Source organism: Lycium ferocissimum, chromosome 1 (genome assembly GCF_029784015.1).
Source record: "Lycium ferocissimum isolate CSIRO_LF1 chromosome 1, AGI_CSIRO_Lferr_CH_V1, whole genome shotgun sequence".
NCBI lineage: Eukaryota > Viridiplantae > Streptophyta > Magnoliopsida > Solanales > Solanaceae > Lycium > Lycium ferocissimum.
The window spans coordinates 17,661,949-17,673,896 of NC_081342.1; the positions used below are offsets into that span (position 1 = coordinate 17,661,949).

The 11,948-nt window shown below is 38.5% G+C and overlaps 1 pseudogene; it reads left to right on the plus strand.

The window, feature by feature from the left end:
• Positions 1-2,627: 2,627 nt before the first annotated feature.
• Positions 2,628-4,728, plus strand: LOC132062775 (premnaspirodiene oxygenase-like; annotated as a pseudogene).
• Positions 4,729-11,948: the final 7,220 nt, after the last annotated feature.

The following is an 11,948-nucleotide window of genomic DNA, read 5'->3' on the forward strand; positions in this document are numbered from 1 at the left end:
CCTCTAGGAGCATCTGTACCCCCGATTATCATGTTGATTATATGCTGAGGTTCTACCCGTTTGTTTGATTCCCTTTCCTTGTAGTGGCCCTTAGCCCGCTCACTCAGGAATTCACGAAGGTGACCATTTTTTCGAAAAACGGGCCACCTCTTCTCTTAATTGGCGACAGTCTTCAGTTCTGTGACCATGGGTTCCATGGTATTCACATATCATGTTCGGGTCCCGCTGACCGGGATCTGACCTCAATGGTCTCGGCCACCTTGCTTCTGCGATGCGACCTATGGCCGAGACGAGATCCGAGGTATTGACACTAAAGTTGTATTCCGATATCCTTGGCGGGTCTCTGTTGGTAGCCGAGCTTCCGGCATCACTCCTAAATGACAACCCTCGGCTATTCGATGGTCGCTCAGTTCGTCTATCTCCCCGGCTGGAGAATTGACCGGGACCAATCCTCGATTTTTCCGACTCAAAGCTTGGCTTCTCTGAATGAGAGTATGGCCGATATCTTTCCCTCGATGGCCTTGACTCCGGATCGTAATTCTTCCTCGATCTCTCAGAGCTTTTGTTCATGTTTATGCGACCCGGGGGAAGTTTGAGCTGGTCATCCTCTACCCGAATCTTTGATTCGTATCTGTTGTGGACGTCTGCCCAAGTCACAGCCTCGTATTCCAGCAAATTTTTCTTTAGTTTGAATGAGGCCGTCGAACTCCGAGGATTGAGTCCTTTGGTAAAAGCTTGTGCAGCCCATTCCTCCGGAACCGGAGGGAGTTCCATCCGTTCCCTTTGGAAATGGTTGACAAATTTACGCAATAACTTATCATCCCTTTGGGCTATCCGGAAAATATCCACCTTACGTTGGCACCGGCATGAGCTTTTATAAACGCATCCTCGAGCATTTCGAAAGAAGTGATTGAATGCTCGGGCAGATGGTCATACCAAGTCAATACCCCTTTTGACAGAGTTTCCCCGAACTTTTTCAACAATACGGATTCAATTTCATCTTCTTCGACATCGTTGCCTTTTATGGCATAGGTGTATGAAGTCACGTGTTCCTGAGGATTCGTTGTACCGTCATATTTCTGGATATCCGGTATTTTGAACCTCTTCGGGATCAACTTCGGAGCCGTACTCGGAGGAAAAGGCCTCTGAATGTGCCTCTTCGAATATGGTCCTTTCAGAATGGGAGGAGCCCCCGGGATCTGGTCCACCCGAGAGTTATATGTTTTCACCCTCTTCTCGGTTGAGTCTACCCGCTTCGCCAATGTTTCGAGCATTCTCAGCACTTCGGTGGACGAACCAGCTTCGGACCCATTGCTTTCGACCATCCGTGTGTCATCCCTTCTGGGTTCAAAGAACAACCTTAGTCTTCTCCGGAGTCGTTTCATCATTTTTGCTTTGCAACTGGCTATTGTGACTCCTTGTTTGGCAATAGCTGCTCTCTGTTCCTGCAACATTTCAAAGATAAGACGTAAGTTAATATCATCCGGGGTATTTGGCACTTTCTGGCCTTGTGCCTGGGACAAAGTAACTGAATTGAGAGTATTTAAGGGATTGGTAGCCGGCTGGGCAGCATTTTCCTGGTTCACGGTGTTTTGTCGGTTGAGGCCCTCCCTCGAATCGACGGTATTTGGGTCGACGGGTTCCGCTGGTAATCCCCGTAGCCCACTGTTCTCGTTTTCGGCCACAATCTTGTTGTTATTGACGTGACCAGATTGTCCACTGCTCGCCATTTGGTTCGTTTTCACAGAGACGAACAAAACATTGAAAAATCTTAACGGGTGAGCGATGGAAACCGAGATCAAAGACCACTATTATCCTAGACCCACGGTGGATGCCAAACTGTTTACCCCGAAATTAGGTAATAAGTTGAATTTGTAAATGAGGTATAGGATATGTGTATACTTTAATCTATTTCGATTAATGAGGAATGTATATGCGGATTCGTTTATAATGACTTATATATATATATATATATATATATATAAATCTATGTGCTAATAACTTGGATGAATATGTTAATATTATGGATTTGAGCTAGATATATACGTATATTTCAGTGCTATATCGAATATGGTTGAATGAAGTTAACAACACTACAACCCGGACCAAAATTAGAAAGAGAGAGAGTGAGAGAGAGAGAGAGAGAGAGAGAGAGAGAGAGAGAGCTTCAATATAAATTCTAATATTTTAGATCTGAAAAGCTAACCCTTAAAAGTAGGGAAGTGCCCCCTATTTATAGTTTCTCTCTATGGGCCTTTCATACATCATAAAGCCCTTTTATAATAAAGGAAGCCCTAATATGGATAAGGTTGGGTCGTACGGTCTGACACTCGTACGACTGGCAGTATTAGGTGGTAAAACGGTCTTCACACGTGGTAATTGAATAACTGATTTACCGAACTAACGCCACGATCAACTCGGCCATGAAGAAACCGGACTAAAGGCCACGATCAACTCGGCCATGAAGAAACTGGACTGGCTGTGATAAGTAGTTTGCCCCGGATAAATCGGACCTTACGGTTTTTCTCCGACTTCTTCTGATCAACTACTACTGATGCAATACCCCCGGTCTGAGCGCTCATGCTTGTTTTCTTTCTTTTCTTGTTCCCCCGTCTCACCGGTCAAGCATGAATTCGACTTTTACCGTATACAGTAATAGTAACAAAAAATTGCCTCTAGGCCCATGGAAACTCCCATTCATAGGAAATTTACACCAACTTGTTGACTGGCAATCATCTGAGTCACTACCACATCATATTCTTGCTAAATTAGCCTCAAAACATGGACCTTTAATGCACATGAAACTCGGCGAACGCTCAGCTATTGTTATGTCGTCGCCTCCAATGGTTAGAGAAGTGATGAGAAAACATGATCTCAACTTCTCTAATCGACCGATGATTTTGGTTGGAACAGAAATGTTTTATGACCATGCTGACATGGGGTTTTGTAATTATGGCGATTTCTGGAGACTAATGCGTAAAATTTGTATTCAGGAACTCCTTAGTCATAAAAATATCCAGTCGTTCTATCCCAAGATGCTCAATGAGATAACCAATCTTGTTAGCTCAATTAAAAATTCAGCTTTTGAGGGCAGTCCAATCAACATGACCAAAACTTTATATTTGTACATGAATTCGGTTATATACAAAGCAAGTGTAGGCAGGGCTTGTAAAAATCTGGGGTCTTTGATTGAAATAATGAGAACAGTGTCAGGTACAGCTGGAGTATTTGATCTCACGGATCTTTTTCCATCAGTGAAGATAACTCATTTGATGAGTGGATTAAAATACAAACTGCGTAAAATGCACGACGAGGTTGATGTTCTTTTAGAAGAAATTATCAATGAACATGAATTTCAGAACAGTGAACCTACTAAAGAAGATATAGTTGATGTTCTCCTAAGGCTTCAAAAGAGCCAAGATTTTTCAATTCCTATCACAAGGGATAATATCAAAGCTAAAATTATTGTAAGTAGCAGCACTTCTCTCTCTTTAACCAATTTCCTTTTGCTTAGTAATTTTTCGACCTGTTTTTGCTAAATTCCTTTTGCTTAGTAATTTTTTGACCTGTTTTTGCTAACTCAAGTAGTTTAAAGCCTAAAATTTTTTCACAAGAAACCAAAACCGAAAAAAAAAAAGAAGTAAAAGAGATCTAGAAGTTGAGCCTTATAGTTCTCTTATATGTGAGTGTTCATGACGGTGGTGTAGGACCAACTTATATACACTTCAATTGTTTCACTAGATACTTGTTATATCCAACCAGCTCACGCCTTTGACAAAAGGGATCACCTAGCGTCAGCTAGCGTTTTTTGACTCAGCTGGAATTTGAACTTTTGTCTTACATATATAGTTTTTACCCACTTTTTTGATGGTTGAGCCTTATAGTTCCTAAATTTTCTAATGAAGTGTTGTCGATTAATTTAAGATCTTTATATTTCTTAATTTTATATTGTCCTCTTTCTTGAAAAATAATTAACGCCAATAAATAGTTAAGTTAGATATGCAGGACTTGTTTTCAGGAGGAACTACAACTTCAAAGATCAACAATGGAATGGGCTTTCTCAGAACTAATAAAAAATCCTGAAATAATGAAGAAAGCACAGGATGAAGCGAGAGAAATATTCAAAGGAAAGGAAAATGGAATTGACCAAACTGACATTCAGAAACTCAAATACCTAAAAATGGTAGTTAAGGAGACTGTAAGGTTTCATCCTTTAGCTCCATTATTAGCTCCAAGAGAATCTAGGGAAGAGTGTGAGATTAATGGCTATGTTATACCCAAAGGCACAATGGCCCTTGTGAACTTTGGGCAATTTCAAGGGATCCAAATTATTGGCAAAATCCCGAAACATTTGATCTTGAGAGATTTAATGAAAGTCACCTTGATTTTAGTGGAGTTCATTTCGAGTTTACACCGTTTGGCACAGGAAGGAGAATTTGTCCAGGATTATCATTTTCAATAGCTACTGTTGAGCTTAGTATAGCACTGTTGCTATACCATTTTGATTGGAAGCTTCCAAATGGAATGAACCCTCATGACTTGGACATGACTGAGAAATTGGGGAATGCTCTTGAAAGGAAAAATAATTTGTTCTTGATTCCATTGCCCTATGTTCCTGCCTAATGCTGGGCATGATTCATATATCTATAGTTTACTTATGAGAATAAAGTTGTATCCAAATTCCCTCGTCTTTCCTATTATCCAATTCGTAATAAAGGATTCCTGGCATCCGAAGGGCACAAACATAAAGAAGAATTGCTGATTCGGGACGATATGCTTAAGGATATAAAGTTTCTTCTCCTTGCATATTTAAGCCATATCGCTTAGAAAAGATTTTTGGCAAACAAAGGGCACAAGCATGAAGAGTTGCTGCTTTTCAATGATACGATTAAGATTACGGGGTTTATTCTCCTTGCATATTTAAGTCATGTCACTTAGAAAAGCTATTAAGACGTTTGTTTAGTACTTTACTTTCCGTTGTATCGAATAAAAGTATAATAAAAGATCTCTAATTTTGTGTCATTTTGTGCTACCAGTAAAGCTTATGGTAGAAATCCAAGTGCTATATCTTCCAAATATATATAGAGGACACTTTAGTCTCTTCAATTTTCTTTTATTTCAAAGCTTGATTCACTATGCATGCTTCTCCAATTTATTTTGTGTAACAACCCTTCCGGTCGTTATGGGAAATGTAGGATCACCCCACCAAATACAACCTTTCCAAAGGTAGAACGAGCTAATAGAAACTCAATTGTGTAAGCCTAAGAGCTGAAACTTGACTTGTTTGTGGTTGTTGTTTGATTTTATCGAGTCCGTCGGGGGGTGACGTAGAGAATTAGAACTCCGTTGGGAATTCTGAGGCCACGGGTGGATTCGTATGACGTCTTTATGTATATGTGCATGTTTTGTTTGTGTTTTTGAGGCCTCGGATGAAATGTTGGGTGATAGGGGAAAAAACTGGATAAAAAGTCAAGCTCACTGCCCAAATGGGACCGCTGTGGCGGTGGGAGTACCGCTGCGGCGGTACCGCTATAGCGGTGGGTGGACCGCCATAGCGGTGATGCGGATTCCCTTGGTCTGCTATAGCAGTCACTTGACCTTGTCGTCTCCAAACCTTAAGCGGAGTACCGCTGCAGCGGTGAAAACGACCGGCGTAATGTCGACGAAAAACGAAGAGCCGGTTTTATAACACTTAGTCTCCCATTCTTAATTTATAAAATACTAACACAGTTCCCAACAAGCACCTAGGGTGAAATTCCAAGCTAGGGCAAGAAACTCTTGAGAGGTAAGTTTCATCTATCCCTTTCTATCATTCCGTTTCTCCTTCATGATTGTCATCCCCTTTGTGGGTCTTTAATGGTGGAATTGTAATAGAAACCCTAGAAATTTATAAACCTTCTAAACTTGATGGGTTATGGTAGTTATCACTTATTTATCCTCTAATGGCTTGGATTAACTCCTCTCTCTCTCTCTCTCTCTCTCTCTCTCTCTCTCTCTCTAATCATGAATTGAGTCCTTTGAACCATATACTAAGTGAATTAAGACTTAGGGTTCTAATAAAAATGGAAGCTTTGTCCAAAAATCTGTTTTAAAGGGTAAAATTGATTAGAAAACCATGAATTGAAGGTTAATGATTGTAGAGATATAAGTTATGATAAATTCACCATTAATGGATGGTCTCACCAATTGAAAAAGGTAGAAGTAAGTGGGTCTTCTTCCCCAAATTGTTGTTCTTGTTTAAATACATGGTTTATTGCTTACTTAGCATCATATTGTTAGACTTTGACCACTATGAGGTGCTTCGAAAATATAAGACTCATGTGGAGTGGTTCGTGGCTCCTGTTCTGCATTCGAGATAGGCTATGGCTTACTTTAATTAGACTTTGATTAGCGAAACAAATGTATTGTGTAGAATTGACGGGAGAAAGCATGATTAGGTCTTCGGACATGGCGTCTTGGTTGGATATTAGCTAGGTTGGTATGACTTCGGATTTTGTGGGCTCGTCGCCATTACGTTACGTACTAAAATATGAGGTGTAGTTGTATTCATACTGTGGTGATTCGGGATGAATTTCTATTAGGTCGACTTTTGTTGATAGTGGCTTATTGCCCTGTTATTGTGATTAGACTTATTGCCTAAATTATCGTGTTGTACTCAGTTCTCTCTTATTGTGACACATATTTTCGGAGAAAGGAAGGATAATGAGCTTAGGCTTGAATTGTGATATAAACTTATAACAATATGTAGATGAAAACTTGACGTATGATTTACTGTTGATGATAATATATAGAAAAGTGGAGCTTCTTGGTAATACAAGACTTAGTTGTTAGGCGTACCTGCTACAGGTGGAAGTAAAGGGGGACATAGGCTAATATGTTGGTTGAGACGGTTTGTATGATTCATTTCATGACTGAGTTGATCCAAGTCTTGATATGACTTGTGGCTTTGTGACTTGTACCTTCACTGTTGCTTTATTGGTTTGCATTGATTTACCATGTTTACACTCATTTATGCATTCATACACTCATACATGATGGAAATGATTCGGAAACGATTCATGAAGACTTGTGGCACAATGCTTTGTGTTTGACATTGATATTGGTAATTATTCATAGTCCCTACATACTAATGAACTGGAATACGTTGAGACATGCATTGTGATGTGAAATTAGGGAAGAAGTTAATATAATCTTCTTGTTGCACTTGTGATGCTATTTGATACATAGTACTTGATGAATTGATCATTGAGAGTGATGTGACAGTGTTACTATACATATGAAAAGGCACATTTGACCAAGGGTGAGGATGTGGCCCAGTTGTGAGCTCGTGTTCTGAGGTTCGTTTCGAAAACGAGTGGTGCATAATGTGGATCCGCGACTGAGGTTCTTTTCGGGGTGAAGTATTTATGGCTCGGGTCCGAGGAGTGGAGCCGGAACGAGGGTACATGGATACCATGGGTCCCCTGCAGGTCATGACTACTGAGCTATGACATCAGTAGCATGTGTGTACAGTGTGTATTTGGCTAGTGCATTGCGTTACATTGCATTGCACATCATCATATTTTGCATTGCACATCATTACATTTTATTCTGCATTACTAGATGGCTCGTTTAGTTCTGATTTTGGTGTGTTTGCTGAAACGGCTGTTGTGGTATTGATATAATCATTGACTGAGTTAAATTGTGGCTTAGTGACTCATGGATTAGTGACTCTACCTAGGGAAGGAACTTGGGCTTGTGATTATCAGGTGAGATTATTGAAACTTGTCAGACTTGTGGGTTAGAAGCTTCATCTTAGGTTGTGACTCTGTTATTAGATATTCTGTGATTTGGATTTGATTATTAAGTGCCTATCTGTTTATCTTGTTGATTTTATACTTATATGTGTGAAGTAATCTTAGTCGGCCTACGATGCTTACCAGTACATAGTGTTTGTACTGATACTACCTTGCTGCATCCTTTTTAAGTGCAGATTGTGTTCCAGAGATTTCATCCAGACTACATCTCTAGCTTGAAGCTAGTTTGCTCGATCAAATCCGAGGGTGAGCTTCTATCTATGACATGCCACCTGAAGATCTCTCTTTCTAGATGTCTATTCTTATTCCAGACATTCTTTGTTATTATATTTGGGATATACTTCATTCTATAGACATTGTTAGTTAGAGTCCTTGTACGATGACTTTCAGATCTTGGGGGTGTAATAGTTAAGACTTCCGCATATTATCTATTAATTTTTTACTTGTTTTATTTATTCATTCATTCACTTATCTATTGACTGTTAGTAAATGATTAAAGAAGTTGAAATTGGCTAATTATTAATGGATTAACGGGTAAGGGTTCGCCTTCTAGTGATAATAAGGTAGGTGCCCCCACGATCGGTAATTAGGGTCGTGACATTTTGTCATGGACTAAGTAGAAGACTAATAAAACTGTTTGGGGAATGTTTTTTTAATCAATTTCCTCCATCTCTATAACTAGAGGATGGAAGCATTTTATAGATATATAGGAGAATATAACAGAACAGAGAAGTACTAATATAACAGAACAGAGGAGTACTAACTCCTTGCAACTACTAAGAATGGAACAAAGTCCATTCTATGAGACTAGTAGGCTTTTAGTTAAGCTCACAAAAGGATGATGACACTGAAAGGAGACAAATCCTTTGCAGTCAAGTCATTATACCAGCAATATGAAGGAACATCAAAGTTTTATATTATATACATGTTCCTATCTAGAGAGGAGTTCTTGTGAACTTTCTTCCTGAAAGAAGGCATCTGCAATTTGTCCATGTTGAGGGAAATATGAAAGCAAAAATACATAGTAAAAAACAAAAGAAAAAAACAACAATAGTAGAATTATACCTAGTCCATAATGAAAAAGGAGTCTTTCATGGATTTTTCAAACAGGACATAACCATCTAAGCAGTTTTGGCAAAACATCAAATCAAGGCTAAAGCAAGAGAAAATGATAAAAATGGTCCCTTCCGTTTGCGGGTAGGTTCAAAATAGTCCATGAGTATGCATTGAACAATTTAGGCCCTTTAAGTTTGCCAAAAAAGCACTACACTAAGATCCTAATCAACAAGTGTTACAAGGCACGCGCGTTCACCAAACAGTAAATGAGAGACCTGGTTGTCTACCAGTTCTCTGATGCAGTGCAGTAGGTAAATAAGACAAGATTTTACCGTAGAAAACTCCTTGCTCAAGGGATTAAAAACCACGACCTACCACGTAGGATTTCAACTCCACTAACACCGAGCAACTTCAGATTACAACTCTTGCAACCTAGGAATTAATTCACATAATCCTTCAACCTTTACACTACACCCTATTGTAAGTAACTCTTGACTACCTCTAGCCAAGCGAACTAATAGACCTAGACTAAATCTAGCCTAGTGTAGCACTCAGAAGCTTAAGTAGGTAAACCGCCTACAAACAACTTATGAGAATTCAACTAATACACCTAGACTAGCTCTAGCCTAGTGTACCACTCAAAAGCTATAAACAACTTCTGAGAATTCAAAATACTTACAAACAGCTTCTTAAAAGAGAAAAGTAGGTTTACCATTTATAGAACAAAAGACAAAGACTAAAACAAACCTAAGGACTTAAAATATCTTCAGTGATGAGAACTGGTCCTTCTATTTGTTAGAGCTTTGTTCTTGAGAGCACCTCAAGAGGTGGAGACTTGCACTTAGGATATGAGCAATTTGATTGTGCAAGAATAAAAATGTCACTTGGGATATGTTGCGTATATATGAGGAGCGCCAAGGTGAAAGTGACAGGTCATACGCCTTGGACCATTGGTCAGGATGCAGTACTGTATGTCACACCCCTTTTTTGCGCCCCGCGCGATAAGCGTACAAAGGTTTTTATTATTAAAGGGTTTTTTCAATTGAAGTGATGGTTTTGAATAGGGATTAATTATTTTACAGGGCCACTTGGAATTGTGTTTTGGTGTTCGAAGTCACCTTATGAATCCCTAATCAAAAGGAAATGACTCTTTTATTATTGGTCCGCGAAAACAGAAGACCGGGTAAGGAATTTTGTTGACCGGGGAGAAGGTGTTAGGCATTCCCCATGTCCCCTGGTTCTAGCACGGTCGCTTTATCGACTTATACTAGCTTAATCTATTTTTGGATAAACTGTGTTACAAGCCTTGATTCGCTCGTGCTTTGTATTGTTGAACTTTTATTAGTCTTAATCCGGATGCGTAACCGCATTCCGGATCTTTCAAGTATCTCAAAATAAGATACGTAACCGCATTCTTAATAGAAACAGGATTAATTATTAAAATAAGATTGACCAAGGTGCATAACCGCATCCTCGAGTTTTTTAAAGCGTCTCGAAATAAGATGCGTAACCGCATTCTTAATCGAAACAAACATCTTGAAACGTGCCTAAAGCATATCTAGCGTTAATAGCAATTACTTGTCTCTAAAATCTGAGACTCTTTATTTTATCATTTTTAGTCGTTTTTTGCTCTTTGACAACAGGTTTTGAATAACTTCGCAACCCATCTCGCTCCCTTATAATTAATAATTATTTGGGACTTAAACTTTGTCTATGCCCCAAAACAAACTTTTAATTTTTTTAACCCGAAATAGGCAGCCCATTATCGTAACAACCATAAATCTTGCATTTGATTCAATGAGATTTTTAAACAAAATAACACACAATTAAATAATGAGTTTTCATATCAATGTAGTCTAATAATAAATAAAATGGACTCATCTAAATACATGAACACCCAAAATAACCAAACAGATTCGTTTAGGATGGGTCTTGTATAACAAAAGTATCTCCCATATTCGTTTTATCTTTAAACAAAGAAACTACGATAACAAAATATACAGCAAAAACAAGAAAAGCCAACAACAAATATCATTATTAAAAGGAACGGAATTAGAATATGGAGTAGGACCTCAAATTTTGGACCCATTTAACAGTTAAGAAATAAACTAACATTTTATTCTTTTGTATCATTATCTTGAATTCATAAGGCAAAAATTTAAACATGCACAGAGATAACCCGTTCAACATTCAACATTATGAAATAGATTTGGAACTTGAAATTCATCTTCTCAAGGAAACAAAGGAGAATTTAATGAAGTAGGTTCATTCAAATAACTTATAAATATAGAAAAATACAAGTAGACAATGGACCTTTAAAAGCTGAAAAGTTCCTTCAATTCATAAGGACCAAAGATACTCCAAGCTCACGTACAAAATGGACTGCAGCTGACGCCGACGGGACCAAAGCTCAACTTCGACCAAATATGGAACGGGATCAGATTTTGTTGGGTGATTCAACGAGGTCTATATGGCATTGGTGTTTGTTTCAAGTAAATGGCTGAAACAGTGGTGCAGCTTTGTTTTTCAAGTGGTTTTACATGAAGGAAGATGAAGCTTTAATGGTGGTTTCTACGTTTAACAGAGGTGCTTTAATGGTGTTTTGGAGGATAAAGCTCTAAGGTTAAAACATGGCTTTTCGTGGTGGTGATCAAAGGTGGTTTTTTGTTTTGTGTTTTTGTGTGAACTTTCTGTGAAAAACGTGAAGGGTAAAACAACTTTTGAGAGAGCCTTTTCTTGAATGCAATTGCTACTGTCTATTGTGTAGGATTTCTACTCTAGGCTTAGTTTTTTATTATAAATTGCGGCTGGTGATGATGATGTAGTGTGGGTAAGTCCCTAGTCTAGGTTTAGGTCATAGTCTTTATATATATATATATATATATATATATATATATATATATATATATATTGTGCATAGGTACGTGGAAAAGGCTTTGGGTAATGGGCGCCCAAAAGTGGGTGCAGATGGTTTTTTTTCTTTTCTTTTAAATTGAAAAAGGCATTTTTGTTTTTTTATTGTTTTGTTGTTATTTTAAGCAAAAATACATAAAAGGGTGCATGTGATATGTGTGTGTAGATGCGATATTAAAATTG